Source organism: Danio rerio, chromosome 4 (genome assembly GCF_049306965.1).
Source record: "Danio rerio strain Tuebingen ecotype United States chromosome 4, GRCz12tu, whole genome shotgun sequence".
Classification (NCBI taxonomy): Eukaryota; Metazoa; Chordata; class Actinopteri; order Cypriniformes; family Danionidae; genus Danio; species Danio rerio.
In genome coordinates this window covers 29515911-29539648 of record NC_133179.1, presented here as the reverse complement: position 1 = coordinate 29539648, position 23738 = coordinate 29515911, and the positions used below count along the sequence as shown (strand labels likewise).

Genomic DNA, 23738 nt, shown 5'->3' with positions numbered 1-23738 from the left:
GGGCTCCGCGAGACTGGAAAGATATGTTAGGTTGTTGAGTGTTGTGCCAAAGATATTTCTTACCAGTAAATGAATCAATGCAATTCAATGAATGAATGAATGAATGAATGAATGAATGAATAAATGAATGAATACATAAAAATAATAGATATATGAATGAAGGAATGAATGAATAAAAAAAATAATTATTCAATAAATAAATTAATTAATTTGAGAATGAACAAATTATTAAATTATTAAATGAAGGAATTATTTAATGCATAGATGTATAAGTACATAAAAATAAATATATAAAGGGATGAATAAATTTATCATCGAACGAATGAATTGTTAAATGAATAAATGAAGCAGTCATTGACCAAATGAATTAATAAATAGATGAGTAATGAATGAGTGAATGAATGAATTACTTAATGAATAAATGAAGCAACGATTAAACAAATTAAATAATGATTAAATTAGTAAAATAATAAATGAATGAATGAATGAATATTTTAATTCAAATTAAATAAATATATGAATGAATAAATAAATAAATAAATAGATAATTAACAAATCATTAAATGAATAAATGTAGGAATAATTGAACAAATTAATTAATGCATAAATTAATGAATAAACACATGAAAGTATATAAATTAAAGGATGAATAAATATAAATAGACAAATAAATTAATGAATGAATAAATGAACAAATGAATGAAAATAATCAATAAATTGTTGAATGATTGAATGAATGAGCGAACAAATTAATTAATGATTTTTTTATTAAATGAATAGTTTAAGGAATGATTGAACTAATAAAATAAAATAAAATAATCAAATAATCAATGAATGAATACATAAGTTAAAAATAAATAATTAAATAAAGAAAAAGAAGGAATTAATAAATAAATAGATAGATGAATAAGTTAATGAATGAATGAATGAATGAAAAGATTAATGGATGAACAAATTATTATATGAATAAACGAATGAGTAATTGAACAAATATACAAATGAATGAATGGATTAATAAACAAATGAATGAATGAATAAATTATTAAATGAATAGATTAAGGAATGATTGAACAATGAATAAATGAATAAATAAATGAATAGTTGAATGATAAATGATTGAATGAATGAAATATTAAATGAATAAAATAAGGAATGATTGAACAAACTAAATAATGGTTAAATAACTAAAAGAATAAATGATTAAGTACATAACAATACATAAATATATGAATAAAGAAATAAACAAATGAATAACTGAATTAATGAATAAATAAAATGATTAAATAAAAAATGAAACATTATTAAATAAATAATACATATATGAATAATAGCATGTTTTAACATAAAAAGGATAGATAGATAGATAGATAGATAGATAGATAGATAGATAGATAGATAGATAGATAGATAGATAGATAGATAGATAGATAGATAGATAGATAGATAGATAGATAGATAGATAGATAGATAGATAGATAGATAGATAGATAGATAATGATTGATTGCACTAATAATCAAAATCTCACTAATAAAAAATGTACCATTGGCTTGTGATAATTAAATTACATGTAAGTGTTCCCTGAGGCTTCTTTTTTTTCCCGAATGAAAATGCCCTCAGATTAATTTGAATTTCTAGTTTGGTGAGATCGAACATGAGTGAAAACAGTAATACATTGGAGTTGTGGATTGCCGAGCCAATACAGTTAAAACCCCAGCTTCATGATCCATCGCATAGACTCTTTATAGATTCAAGCACAGTTTGGAATGCATTTGCATTAAACACCCCCAGCAAGAACATGGGTGGTATCAAGTACACTCCCAAGCAAGTACAGCATTACACAGCTGTTTTAAACTGCTTTCAATTGCTTCACAGTGAGGACAGAGGAACTTCCAGGAAATCAGCCACTTATGTAAGATCTTGAAACGCAGCTCATGTATCTTAAGTACTCCAAATTAAATATTCACACTTTCTGAATAAATTATCGAAAACTGCACCTGTTTGGAAATCACGTACAATTATTTCACAACACTTTTACCTTGAGTTTTATCGTGCTTGGCACATAATTTACGCCCTGTTTTAGCTCAAGCCTGCTCTTCATTAACAGCATTGTTTCCTAGGTAACGTAGTACAATAACTTTGAGGGAAAATGTTTAGCTTCTGGTGGAAATTATATTTATTATTATTGAATATATGTAGTTATAAAAATAGTTCTCAGTCATTAATCTAAACAGTGTTCGGTACATAGAAATGTAATTAATCACTAATTACATTATTGTAATACTATTTAAATCACTTCTCTAATTACTATGTCTGACAAGTAATGTAATTACTTGACTAAATGTTACTTAACACCAACATAAATCTCAATCCATAAATATTACAAATATTATCTTTCAGGTTAACGTCAATACAGGGAACCCTTTAAATGATGTATCTAAATGCTAAATGACATAATATTTCATACCTTATTTTTAGTCATTGGTTTCTTAATCGGTTCATTGTTTTCTAAGCATGTGCAATTATCAAATAAATGTAACATATTTTGTTGAAATATCAAGCAACTTCTGGAAATATTACACATATACTATATCTGATTGTCTGAATTTATAGCTCATGAACTAAACTAATTTCTCCCTCAGTGCATTGTAACTTAATGCATACTCAAGCGCTAATGTTGATAAATGCAAACTTTGTTTAGTTGGTAAATTGAATTATTCTACACAATATTCTACATCTACTCAATTTCTGTTTGATTTATGTAGAACTATTGAACTTTTTCGCAGTACTTAAGTGAATTATAATTAAGTAAATTAGCTAAATATAAAATAAGTAATCCCTTACTTCACTGTTTCGTGGGAAAAGTAGTTTCATTACAGTAACATTCGGTTACTCTGCAATAACACTAACGCTAGTTGGCAGTGAGGTGTTATGTTCCTGTGTCGCTGGTGTTTTGTTTGTTCTGAACGCTTCCTTAATGTACAAGTGGTTCAAACTTGCTCATTTTGAGGCAGGAACCGGCAGGCATGCAACTTTAACCATGAGGTAAACACGAAACAAAACTTTCCATCCAGAGCACTTGTAAACAATCGCTTTAACAGGCTTGCGCGGCTCTCGGTCCCGCCCACACTCGTCATCGCTACCAAGCTGACCAATCACAGAGCTTGTGCTGTGCGTCGTTGGGACGTGTAGTTACATTTTTTTGTGAGGTGCGCGTCAGCAACGCCGACGGCCACGGTTATGGCTATGCGTCCATGCGTAGGCCGCGCCGTAGCATACACGTGTGCTTGACGCAGAAATATAAATCAGCCTTAAGGCTTCTACTTCTGCATCAAGTGCATGTGTATAGGCCGCAAAGCCCATTCCATCATAGCCTTTGCCATGGCTGACGCTGATGCTGACGTGTACCTCACAAAAAAAATAACTACACATTGCAACCATGCATAGTGCAAGCTCTGTGATTCATCAGCTTGATTGTGCTGATGAGTGTGGGAGGTGCTGAGAGCTGCTAGCATGATGCAGCAAGTGTTGAATCATGTGAAGGAGCTCCATTTGAAATCTTTTGTTTTTTGTTTACTTTATGATTAAAGTCATTGCATGTCTGCCGGTTCCTGTCTCTGACTGAGCGAGTTATAGCTACTTGTATATTGAGGTAGCATTCAGAAAAAATTAAATACATAAAATAAATAAAAACACCCTGCCATTAAAATAAAAACCTACTGCCAGCTAACGTATCAGAAATGTTATTGCAGAGCAACACAAACAGCACGCAGAAGTATAAATTTACGGCATGTTCCGTGGGTCCCGCTAATCACTGTTTAGTAGTATAAATTAGCCTTTTTTGTATTACTTTTGTAACAAATTACATCCAATACTGGTTCTAAATGTGACAAAAATACACAATTCACAATGTAAGATGTAATGTAAAAATGTATGTAATGTAAAAACTTATATGTATATATTTTTATATGTATATTTATCATACAGCAACAAGCAGAGAACACTCTATAATTTGACAAATATTACTGCTGTTGGACATCATAATGTACTTTTAGTCAAAAATGTAGTTGTTTAGATTGCAACTTTGCAGCTTATTTAAAACGATAATGCATATTTTAAAATATTCATAATTTCGGAGAATCTGATTTAGTGCATCAGCCATCATCAGCCTGTCTGAGCAGACCAAAAAAAGTGATGGTTGACGTTCCGCCACAAGATGGTGACAGAGACGCATAACAAGTGCTTAGGGAGAACAACAGCGTTTTCTTAGCAAAAATTTCAAACTACAGCTGAACAAATTATTATAAATCTGATAAGTGACATTCTGAGTCAATCTCTCTCTTTTGTAATTTATAGTGCTGTATTTATACCAAAGAAAATTGGTAGGGTTTGCTTTGCTTTGGCTTTTTTGGGGTTTATTCTTGTAAAATCCCGATTGCGACAGAGAAATACTTGGAAATCTCTGTAGATTGATGGCATTTCATGCTGTTCTGCCTTATAATCTTAAGATGTGAGTAAAATGATCTGTTTTGTCATCACTTTAGACATTATGCTAGAGAATCATTCAAATACTAGCTCTAAAAAGATGTTTGTGAACTGGCAGCAGTTTCTGCTATTCTGACATCAGCTGCAGATGTGAAAGTAGTTACTCTTTCAAAATGATGATTGAGAGTCTCTGTATTTGATTTTCTTTTTTATATACACGATTATGCCATCAAACAGTTGTATAGACGCAATATCACCTCATAGCAGTGTATACAAGTAATACATTATTTAAAGATTTTGAGGTGTTAAAATTCAGGCAGTATATTTATTTATTTATTTATTTTTTTCATTTCAAGTTTTAGATTTTAAAAGACTGTCTTAATGTAATGAGAAAATAAATTACAAATCTGTTCATGAAATGAAACTGTAGTACTTAAAACCTGTATTAATTAATACATTTATTGTCAATTTTTCCATTTCAAAATTAAAAGTGCAAGTCTTGGAAAGTTAAAATGAAGGTGTAAAAAATGTCTAAAAACTAAAATGACCTTCATCTAACAAAAGAGAAAAAAAAATCTGTTAGTTTTCAAAAAATTCCACCCTCGAGACTCAGAAGTGCCCGCAGTTAAAGAAACACCCAATTACTGCGACGTGTTTGAAGTGTGTATAGACAGAAATGTACTCCCTCACACACACTGGCTTTTAGACGATTGTCTCTTCACACATCAAGAGCATTTGTATGCAGCGAATCAACCCTCCTCGCTGGTATTAGATTGAAATGCTCTCCAGGCCCTCGCAAGCTTTTGTGGTATTTTGTCTCTAATTACTGCGGTAATTTGTGTGTACAAAGCAGATTCTCTTAGGTGCTAATGATTTTTCTCCACCCTTTGTTTTCCTTACACCTTCACACCCTCGCAACTTGTTCGTGTCGCGCTCTCTGCATGTGTGTGTGTGTGTGTGTCGGTGTTTTAGAGTGCTTGTTAACTCGAAATATAGTTTTAGCATGATTTTATTCTCACATCCGTGCATGATTGTGTTCAGGTCTCAGGAGAGCATTTCCGTTTAGAAGCATAGGATGGAAAAACGTTGTTAATTACAAGTATTGTATCTCTCTCCTGTGTTTGACAATGGAAAGTGATATCATTGCTGTTGATTATTTTAGATGACGCTGTATGATGTACATTCCAGAGGAACTGTAAAAGAGCTTTTGTTCATGTGTCAGCCTTTGTTAAAAAATAGACAACAGAGTTACAGATGCAGATCAATGAATAGAGTCTGTGCTGCTCAAAACTATAGAAAAAAGTTAATGTTACTAGAATTGTGCTAACAACATGTTGCATATTGGAAACATATTAGTGACATGGTCATTGATGTACGTGACAACTGGTTCTCAGTTGACTTTTCTGGTTAAATAAGGCTTATCATTTATTAATTTATACTAGAAACATCCTAACAGCCTGCTAATTGAAAGAAACAAGTTAACAACATCCTAATTCATACTAAAATCGTGCTAGCAACATAATAATCTATGGGAAACATGTTAACAACATGCTAACGCATTTCAGAAGCATGGCAGCAACGTGTAATATTTTCAGGAAACTTTCTGATAGCATAATTTATGTTAAAAACATGGTTACCTGGTTATTATTCATCACTTGATACTAGAAATACGCTAGCAACATTTTAATTGATACTAGTAACAAGTTACCAACATGCTAATTCATACTAAACTCAAGCAAGCAACAATTCATATGAACAATGTGAACAACATGTTAACACGTTAAAAAATATTGTAGCAGCATGTAATTTATACAAGAAAATCGATGACAACATATTTTATGTTCAAAACATGTTAAGGACATGCTAATTCATGTTAAAATCAGGTTAACAACATTATAATTTATAATAGAAATATGCTAGCAATGTAATTGAATCATACTAAGGTTAATTAGTGCAAGAAACATGTCAATTCATCCTAGGAACATTGCAAAAATAATACTTTATGATATATAATTCATGCTTAAATCATGCTAGCAACATGCTACTGAACATACTAATGATGTTAGTTTGTTAAAACCATGCTAGCATGCTAACATGTTAATTTGTCATAGAAACATGCTAGCATGCCAATTAATGCTAAACATGCTAATCTATGCTCAATTCATGCCAAAAACTTGCTAATTAACACTAGCAATATATCCAGATCTATCTATCTATCCATCCATCCATCCATCCTTGTATTTTTTTAATGTTAAAACATGTTAACTCATGTTAAACTCATGCTAACAAGTCTTTATATAAATATGCTGTCAATGTGATAAAATCATGGTAGGTACAGATAATCTTTGCTAGAAACATGTTAATTCATCCTAGGAACATGCTAACAGTATAACTTTAATTTATGGTAAAATCATGCTAACGGTATTCTAAATCACACTAGAATTATGCTAATGGCATTGTTAAAATCCTGCTAGCAACATGTTAATTTGTAATAGAAATACATGCTGATTCATGCTACAAGCATGCTTATATATGCCCAATCCATGGTAGCAACATACAAATAACATCCTAATAGCATTAATCTATCTATCTATCTATCTATCTATCTATCTATCTATCTATCTATCTATCTATCTATCTATCTATCTATCTGTCTGTCTGTCTGTCTGTCTGTCTGTCTGTCTGTCTGTCTGTCTGTCTGTCTGTCTGTCTGTCTGTCTGTCTGTCTGTCTGTCTGTCTGTCTGTCTGTCTGTCTGTCTGTCTGTCTGTCTGTCTGTCTGTCTGTCTGTCTGTCTGTCTGTCTGTCTGTCTGTCTGTCTGTCTATTCATTATTCCGCTCATCTCACCTGTCATCTATCTAACCTTTTTTCAAACTGTTTCAGAGGAAGCAACCTACAGGGTTTTCAAGTCAGCCTCAAAGTTTGCCACGACAAACTTTATATCTAGTTGCTATCGAAATGCTTGATTATTTTAGATGGCACTGTATGATGTATATTCCGGAGGAACTGTAAAAGAGGTTTTGTTTATGTGTCAACCTTCATTAAAAAGAAAAGAAAAAGAAAATACAGATGTAGTTCTATGAATAGTCTGTTGTGCTGCTGAAAATTCTCAAAAAACTTCCTCAGCCTTTAAAAACAAACCTAAACAGATTTTTTTTTTTTTTATGCGTAAGAGAGCGCTAGGTTACACTTTAATGTTAAGCTGATGTAGTTACTGTGCAACTATTCATTTGACTACTAATTAATTACGTATACTTAATATATTGAGGTTAGAATGAATATTGCGACAGACCTGGGGCCTCATGTATCAACGCTGCGTACGCACAAAAACTTTGCGTACGCCAGGTTTCACGCTCTGAATCGCTCACGTTTGAATTTACTAACAATGAACTGAACGTGGGAATGTGCGCAGCTTCACGGCAGCTTTTTGGCTGGTGTACGCACATTTTTTGTTCGTGTCTGTTTTATTTCCATTGGCGACTCCTAGAGGCAGTTGTGTTAAATTCCTCTCTACAAAGTGTCTGAGCCTTGCAATGGCAGCTGTATGAGACGGGTTCATCTAGCAGGTAAATAAGGTTTCCATACCATACAGTTGAGCAGCTAAACATTAAAGCACAATTTGCAGCGGTCGCCTGTTTTCCCAATGTAATCTGTGCGATCTACTGCACGCACATTGCTATAAAGGCACCATCTGAAGATGAATTTGCATTCGTGAATCAGAAACATTTCTATTCAATAAATGTGCAAATAAAATATGCACAAACTTATTGATGATTCCTACTTGTCTTCCTCGTGATAAATAGTAGGCAAAATCTGATATGTAGCGGGGGAAAAAAAGAAGAAAAAGTTCATCAGACGCTGGATTCGAGCCAAGTTCATGCTCGAACGTGTCAAAACATGACCACATGCGTCTTACGAGTGCGCCGCTGAGACTGTTAAGAGTGCTGCAACATTTTACAGATATAAACCACACTATTTATTTTTTAATGCACTCAGAGCGATGTTCAGACCCAACTGTGTTAACCGCATCTGCTAAACTCTCCCACTCTATTTTTTTTCTTTTGTTGTTAATTCCGGAGAACAAACTTGCAAATAACACCGCTTTTATCCGGTTTACCTCCGAAAGCAGCACCTCCAATTCACATTCTGTTCAAAGTTTCTCTTTTTGCTTGCTTTTGCCATTGCTTTTTCGTTGGGTTTTGCCATTAGCATAGTCATTAGCATATTCATACGGGGGAGGAGGCAGGGAGGGGTTTTGCGCTCGTGCATGTTGCGCTCAGTTTCACGTTCATTCAGATGTACAAAAGAATATGCGTGAGATTCGGCGTACGCAGTGTTTCATACATCTGATTTTTTGTAAAAATAATTTTTTGTAAATGTGCGTACGCAATGTTTTAGTAAGATTTCCACGCAAGTCTTCGTACATGAGGCCCCTGGTGGTGTTTAACAATCAAACATAGTATAGAGCTAAATTAAATTCAAATGAAAGTATGCTACAGTATTGCACAAAAACAAATACCGCCCTCGGGTTTTTGATTTGAGTGTTTTAGACACTTTTAGAGGAGGAACGGTAGTTAATTTTCAACTCTCGTTGAACCCTGAACATTCCTTGACAATGAGGACTTATGAGCAGGATATGGAAATCAAGGCTTGTGCAGAAAGTGCACATCCTAAAGTAGATTTAAGTGAAAAAAAAGGATGCTGTGCATATTTGTGAAGTTGTTTTGTGTGCGATCTTGCCGCCATGAACCAGCGGATGTCCTCCTCTGCAGTCTGTTCTCTTTAAAGTCAAACTAAATGCTTGCTTGAAGGGTTATGACTTATTAATAGGAAGACCTTAAGCCCCTGGAAAAAATGACTGCGTTGTTTGTCCCTTGCTAGCTGAGCTGGTTGCTGTGTGTACACGTGTGGATCCATTAGGAGCAAATCCATCTGTATTCTCAGCCCTGAAGAGGGGAAATGAGAAATGGGTGTTAAAGCAGGCAGCTTACTGCAGAAGCCATTATCTGCGATGTCCAACCCTCAGGCCAGGACACCACAAAGCAGCTTTCTGCCTCAGGACTCTAGGAGTTTTTGTGTCTATTCGTCTCGTATTGCAAATCAACACGGTCTGGTCTTTCTAAAGGACGACTGCAAGACTGTTTCTTCTTATAAATGAGACATTTTCAGGCAGTATGAACTCATCCGAATGAAATTTAAAGAACTTTATTAGCTTTGATGAGGTTGAATTAGCAACAAAATTGAATTGTCATCAGCGACAGTTGGAAAAATGTTGTGTTTTATCAAAAAAGATTCACAAAACTGTTTTTTATTATTATTAAAATTAGCAACACAGTTGAAGTGTCATCAGTAACAGTTGGGAAAATGTTATGTTTTTTTTTTTTAATCAAAGAAAATTTTATATTTGTGAATATTTTTTTTACCTAAATTAACAACAAAATTGTGATTTTTGGCGATAGTTTGGTTGTTGACTATAGTTTAGAAAATGGTATATTTGATTAAACAAAACAAATCTGATACTTGTCTGTGAAAAGTGTATATTTTTATTTAAATTACAAACAAAATGAAATTGTAATTAGCGACAGTTGGGAAAATGTTATGTTTGATCAATAAGTATTCACAAAACAAATCTCATACTTTTCTGTAGGAATTTAGCTTGTTTTTTTACCTTAAATTTGCAACAAAATGGAATTGTCATTGGCGAAAGTTGGGAAAATGTAATGTTTGATCAAAAAGATGCACAAAACAAATCTCATACTTGTCTGTGAGGGTAAAAAAAAAGTTGGGAAAATGGCTTGAAAAATACTTAATTTAGCAACAAAATGCAATTGTCATTGGTTAAAGTTGAGAAAATGTTATGTTTGTTCAAAAATATTCACAAAACAAATCTCATACTTGTCTGTGAGCATATTAGTTTGTTACTTTTTTACCCCCTAAATTAGCAACAAAATGCAATTGTCATTGGTAAAAACTGGGAAAATGTTATGCTTGATCAAAAAGATTTTCAAAACAAATCTAATGCTTGTCTGTGATGATTACAAAAAATACTACATTTACCAACAAAATGGAATTGTCCTTATTGACAGTTGGAAAAATCAATTTTTTTATTTAAAATATTAACAAAAGAAGTCTCATACTTGTCTGTGAGGATATGAGTTTTTTTTTTTTTTTTCATTTTTAAATTGGCAACAAAATATAATTTTTGTTTTGGGATCACGTTAGGTTTGATCAAAAAAAAAAATATATATATATATATATATATCATAACACAAATATGATATACTTCTCTGTGGTAATTTTACATTTTTTTAAAATTATTATTATTTTTGCTTAAATTACCAACTAAATGCAATTGTCAGTGACAGTTGAGAAAATGATGTTTAATCAAAGAGATTCACAAAACAAATCTCATGCTTGTCTTTTAGATTTTTATAGGTAACTGCTGTGTCCTTCTAAACTCTAATTTGCTTTACCACACCTGCCAAAAAGTTTCTAGTATATCTAGAGCTTAGCTGGTTCAAGTGTGTTTGATTAGGGTTAGAGATGAACTCTCCAGGACACCGGCACTCCAGCACTGAATTTGGAGACCCCTGGGTTAGGCTGTCAGGTACTTCATTGCTGTTGTTTACATTGTTGCTACTTGAACTAAAACATTTTTTTGTGATTTGTAATTAAATAGGCAAATGTTTTTGGCATGACTCTGCTTAAATTAAAAAAAGAGAAAAATCTCCACCGTTTCCTCTCAGCAAAATATGGCAATTTTGGCATCTTCATAAAAAAAGGCATCTTCCGGGTGCTCAGAATCCTTGAAAATGCTTGAAATTTAGTCTAGTGTTTTCAAGGTTTGCAAAGTGCTTCAGTTTTGGATAAAGTGATTGGAGACTGCTTAAAAGTGTCTTTTTGATTATACAATGGGAGAAGACAAAACTAATGGAGATTACTACTTCATAAGTGAACAATGCAATACAAAAAAATAAATATACATACAAAATGAAAGATGACACATTTAAGATATAGAAATAGTTTATCATTTGTATTTCATCTGGATGATACTTCAATAAAAACTGAAATGGGGTAGACTATTGAAATGTTGGTACGATACCAATTTAGTTTGGACATAAATATGCTTAAAATTAAATAAAACATTTTTAAAAATCACACTAACAATGCTGCATTGTTTTAAAAGTCTGGAACCAACTCAATCCTTTAAAAATGAGGTAAAACACAAAATCTCTCACAAAACACCAAAGCGTAACACTCTCCGTCTCCTAGTGTAGGAAATTAATGAAGACAACTGATGTGTAAACACACACACACTGAGCAGCAGCTGAAGAAAGAGACCTTTGCACTGCAGTCAGTCATAGAGTAGGGAAGGAGACGAGGCCTGTCGGAGACTGAGTGGATCTGAGACTTCCTGTCAGCATGAACGTAATTTACTCGCCTCTCACAGTCAACGCTCAGGTGTTTAGTGTGTTGTGTAGAGGTTAATAGTCGACACATGACCTTCTGACTGCAGAGCTTTGGGTGCAGGGATGTTTTGGAAACCATTACGCCAATGAAATTTGAAAGATAAACCCAGTTGTACTGTATACAGTTCATTTAAGGAAACAGCTTACTTTAAAAAAAGTTAAGTTGCTACTTAGTTTATTACGCATATCTAATAAGAATATAGTATTAAAATGTATTATATATTACAAACTTTTAATTCATGTTCCATTATTCACAATTAAGCATTTGACAACTGTTTAAAGGTTTAAAATACCATAATATGTTTGCAGATATTTAAGAAACATGCTAAGTGAATATACTTGTTTATTTGAAAAAACAATGCTGAAGTCAGATATTCTGCTTTGAAAATGACCGTCTAGAACAGATGTTTTTGTTTTGGACCCTTTAACCCGCCCACTGCCAGTTTTGCCAACTATATTTCAGCACCTCGGGTTGCCTTCACAGAAAACAGCACATTTCATTTATTTAATCAGGAAGGCTCTCAAAGCATGTGTCTGTGACTGAAATGTGATCTCCGGTATACAGTAGCAGCCTCTGAAATGAGACGCAGATTCAGAGTTCCACGTTAGTTGGTTAGAAATTAATAAATAATATAAATATTACAATGTAAACATTAGGTGAGACGGTTGCATTGTAACCCCGTCTATTGATGCCCAATTCCGATTTGTTGCCTATATCAGATATTTTTTTTGCCTGTCCATTTACACGATCTTTTAATTGTGACTCATTTCCAATTCATGTATTTACACTTGCCATATAATTTACAACATTGCGCATGCATAAAGGCGGGTTCTTGCATCTGCTCCACACTTGCCACGATGGAAGAAATTGTTTTGCTTTTAGCTCTGCAAAATATGCGAAGTTCGTCCAACTTTAAAATGATTTTGAGGCGGAGGAGAGAAAGGGCCATCATCGCAGCTTGCACCTATGGTTTATATATGATGTCCTCCACTGACTCATCTCCCCACAGGGCAAGAAAGGCGTCGACCACTTTCCTCCTCCATGTTTTCTCTGTTGTTGTTGTTGTTTACCACGCCGGCATCTCCATGCACGCTCTTCCTTCTACGTCATTAAAGCGTGGTGAAGTTCCACATTGTCGCAAGTTTAATGACGTTCAAAATGGTATGCCTCAATAAATCGGAACTGCCCGTTTACATGATAGCCAAATTGTCACATATCTGATTTATATCTGATTTATTTTCACATAAATAAAACTGGTAGTGTATTTAACTGGTAGTGTAAAAGGTGGCCTATGTGACGAGATTTGCAGTGGTAAGCAATTTGGCTGTTTGCAGCAGACGCAACACGACAGAAATTTACATACAGCCATTTAGAAGCACAGGATAGTGCACTTACTACACTCCAACAAAATTTAAGGTTTACAATTAAATTAATAGATTTTAAACTTCTTTAGCATTATTAAATGTAAATGCTGAATCACTGATATGTGTTATTGAGTCACAGATATTGAGTCACAGTTCTAAAGTTCAATTTCTAATGGTTTATTTTATTTTCAAGATCTGCTGCTGCTTTCAGTATTATAGCAATGAATATCATGTTAAATGGCATTCCGACTCGCATCATTAGCATTTAACACTGAATAAAGCACATAAGGTGTACCTGGGGTAATCATTGTCATACCTTCTGTGTTTGAACCAGGAGTGCAATACCTAGTTCCACCACTGGGTGTCAAACTTACACACTGCACCTTTAGTACAATTATATTGAAATTTCGTGTAAAGGTTGTAACTGTACTAACATTTTGTCTGAAAAGTATAAGTAGTTTTTTACACATATATATATATATATATATATATATATATATATATATATATATATATATATATATATATATATATATATATATAATTTATTTATTTTTTATTTATTTTTTTGGTTTGGCTTGGTTTTTCTTATTAAACGCAAGCTTCATTTCACTCGTCTTTAGAATCAGATCACCATCCTTCATGAGCACATTTGTCTTTGTCAGTGCTGTGGTTTACCAACTAACCAGTTCAGAAATTGTAGATGAGCATTTTTGTGTCAATTTTTCATATGTATAGATGTTTGTTTGAATGCATTTAACATTGATAATGGTGTGCTGCAATGTCAAGCAATTATAATGTCTATATGCTCCAAAAATTTTGCCTGCAAAATAATTAATTCATAACACCTTTAAATATTCCTCCATGTCAGTCATAAAAGAAAAAGCAAGCAGAAGCTCAAGGGTTGGTTAAGTACTATAGAGTGTGCCCTGTGCTGGTTCTGCTCCTCAAATGAATCGCCATTCCTTGTTCCGCATTCTCCGAAAAGGACGGGGGAGCAGCAGCTCATTAGCATTAGAACACATTTAAAGGAAAATGGCTGACTCTGGACTGGGGTGTTATTGACAGGGTAAAAAAGTATGTTTAATTACACTTCTATTGAGGAATTTAACCAAAGTAAGACTTTGAACAAACAATTCTTAGTGTCACTTACTTGAATGACACACATTTCCACATTGTGGCATTGCTTTAATTTATTTGAATTGTTTTGTTTCATTTTATTTGAATTACATAATTTCAACTTATTTAAGGCAAATAAAACCCATGAGAAGAAACCCATGAGAAAAAAAAAAAATATATATATATATATATATATATATATATATATATATATATATATATATTTATATATATATATTGATCCATTTATGTCTAATAATTCATTCATTTTATTTTTGGCTTAGTCCTTTTATTAATAATGGGTTGCCACAGCTGAATGAACCACCAACTCATCTAGCATATGTTTTACGCAGCCGATGCCCTTCCAGCTGCAACCCATCTATGGGAAACAACCATACACACACATTTAAACTCATACACTACGGACAATTTAGCCTACCCAATTCACCTGTACCGCATGTCTGTGGACTGTGGGGGAAACCGGAGCACCCAGAGGAAACCCATGCAAACTCCACACAAAAATGCCAACTGACCCAGCCAAGGCTCAAACTAGCGACCTTCTTGCTGTGAGGCAGCAGCACTACCCACTGTGCCACTGCGTTGCCCCATTTATGTCTAACAACCTTCATTTGAAATTGCACTGTAAAAATGCTGCATTCCACACGATCGATTTGTGTTGGGACAGCATGAGGAATTAAGTTAACTTATTTATTTATTTTTTACAAATTTAAGGGGATTGAACATAAAACAATTAGGTTGTCCCTCGAAAAATCCAAGAGTTGTGTTATTTCAGCTCAATTTAAGTAGTAGCTTGTAGTTTTAAAAAGTAGTTATAACAAACAGCAAATATATATATATTTTTTTTTTCAGTGTACTCTGGGAACACAGTTTACTCTTCAAAGGCCAAATAATCTAATTTGCTTAATGTGAACATTCAGAATTGTATTTTTTTTTTTTATTGCAGATCAAATTGCAACTGTTTTAATATTAGCTACAATTAGCTGAGACTAATCACAGAGCTTTAGCACATTATGGCTCACAGAGCAAAGCAACAAACAATATAATTGTTACTTAAACCGCCAACACACCACATAATCACAAACGTACATGAAACTATTCTATATCTTCAAACTTAGTGACGATTAATCTCTTAATAGGTGTTTTTTTCTTAACATAAAACGCCAAGGATTACTTTTATTGTCAACATTTCATCCTCTTAATTCAATCCCTTGCAAAAAGCATGTAACCAGGTAGTTACTCCAACGTAATTCCTTTATGTTGTCCCGACACAAAACGATTACGTTAACTTATTGTTTTACAAATATAAGTGAATTGAACATAAAACAAATAAGCTGTCTAAATAAATGACAATATTTGTGTTGTTTCAGCTTATTTTAAACAAGCAGTTTGTTTATCAACTTGACATAACCTTTAAAAGACTTCATGATGTCTCATGCACTGTTAAAAGTTCCCTTTCCTGCAACAGCAAAGCAGCCTTATAGCAAGACTGTCAGAAGTCTTGTCGTTTTACCCTAAGACATACTGCTGATCAATGGGTCCAATAAGTCCTAGTTTGATCACATCAATCTATCAAACTTTTTTTTTTTTTTAATGTGGCTTTTCATGTTTTTCATGTCCATGTCGAGCTTGTTAAGTAAGGCGCCTCTGTACATGGGATACTTGTCTTATACTCTGCACTGAAATGTGCTTTCCTCCTTTCATCAGGTCATCTTGCGAGCCTTTGGCTGCAAATTGATGGTGTTTCTTAGTTTCTTTCATCAAACATCGCATTCCCTTTGATGATATTGTGTCTTTTCCGCAGAGTCTTCAAAGATTTTCTTGCATGACACAATTCTGACTTGAATAAAGCTGCATGCCATGTGTCTAGGAAATTTTTAGTGCAGTCTTGTCACATTAAACTTTTAATTTTCTATACTTTAGCTTATGTGATAACTGTTAGGTGTGGCCATATCCAACGATATCACACGACAATTCGTAACTTTTTGATTTAGTGGCAAGTTTGCAGGAATTTGTATGTTCTCTTTCATACATTTTAGTACGATTTGCTCATCCCATGACTGTTGATTTTTGGGGTTTTAGTTTAATGCCATGGCTCCTTTTGAAAATCATAAATTTTCGTACAACTGTATTTGTATAAATTTGTACGAATCAACAACTAAATTAACAACTTCATACATTTTAGTACGATTTGCTCATCCCATGACTGTTGATTTTAGGGTTGTAGTTTGGTGCCATGCCTCCTTTTGAAAATCATAAATTTTTGTACAAATGTATTTGTATAAGTTTGTACGAATCAACAACTAAATTATCCACTTCATACACATTTTAGTACAATTTGTTCATCTTCCAATGATGGTGAAGTTGAGGGGTGAAGTTTGGTCTTAGACTTCCTTTTAAAAATCTTACTTTTTTGTATGACCAACCTTTGTATGACTTTGTACGAATTAATCACTAAACTGACAAAACTACATATTGCTGAAACAATAACTGTCACTAATATATAGATTTGCTTATCAATCAAATGACAGTTGAGTTTATGGGTGGGGTTTGGTGTCACGCCTCCTTTTAAAAATCTTACATTTTCATACGACCGACCTTTATATGACTGTTCGAATTTACCACTAAACTAATTCAACTATATATATTACCGAAACCATAACTGTCACCAATATATATAGATTTGCTCATCTTCCAATGACGGTTGAGTTTAGGGGTGGGGTTTGGTGTTGTGCTTCTTTTTAAAAATCATACGTTTTTGTACGGCTGACCTTTGTATGTATTTGTACCAATTTAAACTGACAAAGCTATATATTACCGAAATCATAACTGTGGCCAATATATAGATTTGCACATCTTCCAATGATGGTTGATTTTAGTGGTGGTGTTTGGTGCCACGCATCATTTTAAAAATAGTACATTTTCTTATGACTGAACTTGGTACTGAACTAATTACTGAACAAAATGTTAAAATAGTTATGTTTAGTTATATAGTTTGCTCGTCTATTATGTTCTTCTATTATGTTCCAACAGTTTCAAACAGATTAATTGTGTTTTAACCAACGCAATATAACGCATAATAATTTGTAACTTTTTGATTTAATTGTTTATTTGAACAATTTTATTTGTACAATTAGTATTCGTATGTTTTGTTCCATTTAATTGTAGTATGATTTGCCCATTCCCCGATGAAAAGTAGAGTAGAGTTAGGGGCAGGGTTTGGGGACATACCCAAATAAAATGAGATTGTATGAATTAGACAATTTTCCGACATAAATTGGGCTCGTTTCAAAACAAGTTTGCGCACTTCTATGCAAATTAATGATTTAAAACAGCAGTGCTGAAAAAGAGTTGATTCTGATTATAATTATATTACATACATACATACATACATACATACATACAGACATACATACATACATACATACATACATACATACATACATACATACATACATACATACATACATACATACATACATACATACATACATACATACATGCATGCATGCATGCATGCATGCATACATACATGCATACATACATACATGGAGACATACATACATACATACATTCAATACATTCATACATACATACATACATGCATACATACATACATACATACATACATACATACATACATACATGCATACATGCATACATACATACATACATGCATACATACATACATGGAGACATACATACATACATACATACATACATACATACATACATACATACATACATACATGCATGCATGCATGCATGCATGCATACATACATGCATACATACATACATGGAGACATACATACATACATACATTCAATACATTCATACATACATACATACATACATGCATACATACATACATACATACATACATACATACATACATACATACATACATACATACATACATACATACATACATACATACATACATGCATGCATGCATGCATGCATGCATGCATGCATACATACATGCATACATACATACATACATGGAGACATACATACATACATACATTCAATACATTCATACATACATACATACATGCATACATACATACATACATACATACATACATACATACATACATACATGCATACATGCATACATACATACATACATGCATACATACATACATGGAGACATACATACATACATACATACATACATACATACATACATACATACATACATACATACATACATGCATGCATGCATGCATGCATGCATACATACATGCATACATACATACATGGAGACATACATACATACATACATTCAATACATTCATACATACATACATACATACATGCATACATACATACATACATACATACATGCATACATGCATACATACATACATACATGCATACATACATACATACATATATACATACATACATACATACATACATACATGCATGCATGCATACATACATACATACATACATACATACATACATACATACATGCATACGTAATTACCATTTATATATATATATATATATATATATATATATATATATATATATATATATATTAATTAGTGATCACTTTTAATACGCAACTTAACTGCCACAGATTCAACTAAATTATTATTATTATTATTATTATTATTATTTTATCTTCTGAAAAGTTTTTGTTGCTGGTTTCAGTCTTCGGGGTGAAGACCCATCCAACTGCTCATTAATGCAAATTTGCATATAGGCATGGTCAAAACGATCTACTGCAGTTCAAACTGAGCAACGGAATGGGGAAGAAAGGTGATTTAAATGACTTTGAACATGGCATGGTTGGTGGTGCCAGACAGGCTGGTCTGACTATTTCAGAAACTGCTGATCTACTGGGATTTTCACACACAACCATCTCTAGGGTTTATAGAAAATGGTCTGAAAAAGAGAAAATATTCAGTGATCGACAGTTCTGTAGATTGAAATGCCTTGTTGATGTCAGAGGAGAATGGCCAGACAGGTCCCAGCTGTTAGAAAGTATGTATTATTTATTATTGCATTATGCGTAACTACCTTAAATGTAATCAACCATGTCTTCTCACGTTTGGACACTCATCCAATGGTCTGAGTTTGGGACTGTTGTTATCTATAGGCCTGACCAATGGCGGACAAGAAATCGTTCTGAAAGCACTCATTATTCTTGCAGTTCCGTTTGGTGACGCTGATGGTGCAGAAATGACACACTTCAGCTTTAAAGCCAGTGTTTGAAAGACGACAGCAGCGCTCAAGGGAAAACACGAGCAGAGAGAGAGACAGCTGCTATAAGACACAGTGACCGCTCTCTCAGACTCCTCTCATATGCTTTCATATACACAAACTCAATGTAAGATCACCTTAACGCTGCCAGATGCTCGCTTGATCATAGCGCATCGCTTGTTTTTTGTGCAGGTTGGCTGCATTTCTCTGCTGACACACAAAACTGGCTCAGCAACTGTGATTTGACACCGGAGGCCAGATGTCAGACTACAACTTGTTGGACAGATTGCTTGGTCTCTGTCCAGTGTTTGTGATTCATTATATCATTACTTAACAGATTCATTATTTATATACGACATATGTGACACAGCATGGCCATTAAGCTGTTCATTGAAGATTTTAAACAAGTATTTGTGAACTTGATGTAAGCTGTGTGGTAAACAGTGTAGTCTGAATATTTATTTACGTGACTCTGTTGCACAAAAGCAGTAATTGTAACACAAAGATGTAGGTATCATAAACGGTTATTGATTTTACTTTAATGCAATCATTTTTAGACTATTGAGTAAAGATTCCATGATCATATTTTGTCAGTTTCCCCACTATAAAAGTAACAAAACTCGATAAGCATTGCTAATATCTTTATTTGAACAACTTTAAAGGCAATGTTCTCTTTATTTAATTTATTTATTTATATTTTATGTATTTGATTGATTGATTGATTGATTGATTGATTGATTGATTGATTGATTGATTGATTGATTGATTGATTGATTGATTGATTGATTGCATTTTATTCCTCTCACATCCTCTGATTCTACATTTTCAAATAGTTGTATGGTTAAATATTGTCCAATCTAAACAAACCAAATCAATGGGCTCTATGCGCAGCTAGAGTTTTAAAGCCAACGATAATCTTCCAGTGAAAGCTTATTATGACTATTTTTAATTTTACATGGTTGTTTTTATAGCAGTAATGCAATTACAATACATTCAGTTAAATAGACTTAAGCATTCATTTAGTTGTTCAAGCTTAAAGCCAGATAAAAGACCGCTGTAACCACAACTGCCATCAGTAGCAACAGGTTGGCGCAGAAATTCTATTGAAAATACTGGGGTAAAATAAACATCTTGTCATCTTTTAAAGACATGGGGGGGGGGATGAATGTAGTGAAGGTAGTATATTAACAAGTAGTGAAGATCGCAGATTTTTCATAGCCCGTTCAAGTCAACTGAGAGCTTATTTATTCAACTTTCATATAGTGCATAATTTTCAAAGGTGTGACTTTTATCATTTTTTTTTCTGGTTTAGGATATTTTATTTGCTTGTTTGTTTTGTTGGTTATTTTTGTTTATTTTTAGTTTTGTTTGGTTATAGGTATATTTTGTTGGTTATTTTACTTGTTTGTTGGCTAATGTTATGTTCTGTTGGAAGTTTTTTTATTTATTTTATTCATTTTGTTGGCTATTTTTGATTATTTTTATGTTTTGTTGGTAATTTAATTTTTCTTGTTTGGTATTGGTATGTTTTGTTAGTTAGTTTTGGTTATGTTTAGTTTTGTTAGGTATTGGTATGTTTTGTTAGTTATTTTTGGATATTTATTTTGTTTTATTAGTTATTGGTATGTTTTGTTGGTTGTTTTTGATTCTTTATTTGTTTTGTTGTTTATTTTTGTTTATTTTTATGTTTTGTTGGTTATTTTTGGTTATTTTATTTATTTTGTTTGTTGTTGTTTTCTTATTTTGGTTATTCTTGATTATTGTTTTGTTCTGTTTGTTATTTTTGGTTAATATAATTATTTTGTTGGATATTGTTATGTGTTGTTGGTTATTTATTTATTTATTTTTTTGTTGGGTATTGTTTATTTAGTTGGTTATTTTTGGTTATTTTATCTCTTGTTTGTACTTGTTTTCCTTTCTTAGGTTATTATGCTTTATTTCTTATATTTTTTGTTGTTTTATTTGTCTTGTTGGGTATTGTTATGTTTAGTTGGTTATTTTAGTTTTTTTATTATTTGTATTGTTATTGTTTTTTGTCGTGTTGGTTATTGTAACATTTAGTTTTGTTTTATTTTTTTGTTTTTTGTTTGTTTGTTTGTTTGTTTTATTGGTTATTGTTTTATTGTGTAGGTTTCTGTTGTTTTGTTGGTCATTTTTGGTGATTGTACTTTGAAAGGCCTTCCTAAAATACTAGTTTAGTTTTTACAAATTAACTGACATAATAAAGCCTTCTTTGCTAGTTCTCAACCAGGGTAACAGAGCAGAATGTAAAGTTCATTAGCCTAACCGTTTTTGAAGTATTCTTAGAATACTAAAATATAATTCAATTGAAATATGGTCACACAGCTTGGTCTTTTATGGATTACTGCTTTATTCCTCAATGTATGATACGCCAAGTCAAAAACAAATTGCTAATGAAGTTAACTTACAATTAAAATGACATTGATATATGATAGAAATAAATACCCTTCATGTGTAGTGAAAGAGAAATATGATAGAAATAAGCCAAATAAGAGACATAAGCCAGATAAGAGGTGACGGGGGTAGAGAAAATGCTTGAGAGGAGCAGATACTGTAGGTGCTTTTCTACAGTATCTCCAGGCTTCAGAGTGTGATGGAGGCAGATTATGGAGCTCATGCAAACGCCTCTGCTGTGATCTGTTTCACAGTTGGTGCTGCTGAGACCTTGCTCTTCTTTTGCTCTGATCAGTGCTTCTCTTTACTAGCCTGCTTGCACCACACTGTTCGTCCACCTCTCTTTAAACCCAAGGGCTTCCAGCTGTTTCTGTTTTTTTTTTTCCTCTCTCTCCTTCTTAATAGCACTATTGCTCACACATATAAAAATCATACTCGCGAGACTAAAGCTTCAGTTTGATGCTGCCTCATATCAGCCATCTGTTAATTTTTGACACACACACACACACACACACACACACACTGATGCTTTCTTGCATGCTGATTTGGAGAACTAAAAAAATGTTACATTTAAGAACTACAGAAACTGTAGATTACATATTAGTTTACATATTACATATTACATATTAGTAATGCTTAAAATGGCAATCAATTGTAGTTGCAATTCTGATTCTACAGCCACTGTGATTACATCTATTTTTAACATAATTTTTATTAAATTTCAATTTATTTTTCTTTATTTAATCAAAAAAGTTGCATAATCTTGTTTTATTCCTCTATTTTTTGCAGAACCATCTAAACTAATTTGGAAAATGTTCATAATGTAATGTAATCTAAAATGCGTTGTTTCTTCATAATACCCAGGTAATAAACAAAATATATAATCTCTATTAGAAAAAAACACTATCGATTGGTTGTTTTAATGCTATCAAATAGTATGGTGCACATCAATACTTGATAAAAACTCACTGGCCACTTTATAAGGTACATCTTATTAGTACCTGGTTGGACCCCCTTTTGCCTTCAGAACTGTCTTAACTCTTCGTGGAATAGATTTAACAAGGTACTGGAACTATTACTCAAAAGATTTTGGTCCATGTTCACATCAGTTGCTGCAGGTTTGTCGGCTGCACATTCATGATGCCAATCTCCCGTTTCACAACAGCCAAAAGGTGCTCTATTGGGTTGAGATCTGGTGACTGTGGAAGCTATTTGAATGCATTGAACTAATTGTCTTGTTCAAGAAACTAGTCTGAGATGATTCGTGCTAAATGACATGGTGCGTTATCCTGATGGAAGTAGCCATGAGAAGATGGGCACACTGTGGTCTTAAAGGGATGGACATGGTCAGCAACAATACTACTGTGTGGGGCTGTGGCATTGACATGATGCTCAATTGCAACTAATGGTCCCAAAGCGTGCCAAGAAAAAAATTCCCCACACCATTACACCACCACCACCAACCTAAATCGTTGATACAAGGCAGGATGGTTCCATGCTTTCATGTTGTTGATACCAAACTCTGACCCTACCATCCGAATGTCGCTGCAGTAGTCGAGACTCATTAGACCAAGCAACATTTTTCCAATCTTCTGTTTTCCAGTTTTGGTGAGTTTGTGCAAATTGTAGCCTCGGTTCTTAGCTGACAGAA

The 23738-nt window shown here is 33.1% G+C and overlaps 1 protein-coding gene across 3 annotated transcripts in view; it reads left to right on the top strand.

The window, feature by feature from the left end:
- The window catches only part of tbc1d22a (TBC1 domain family, member 22a), a 270682-nt gene that overhangs the window by 115939 nt on the left and 131005 nt on the right, over positions 1-23738 (top strand).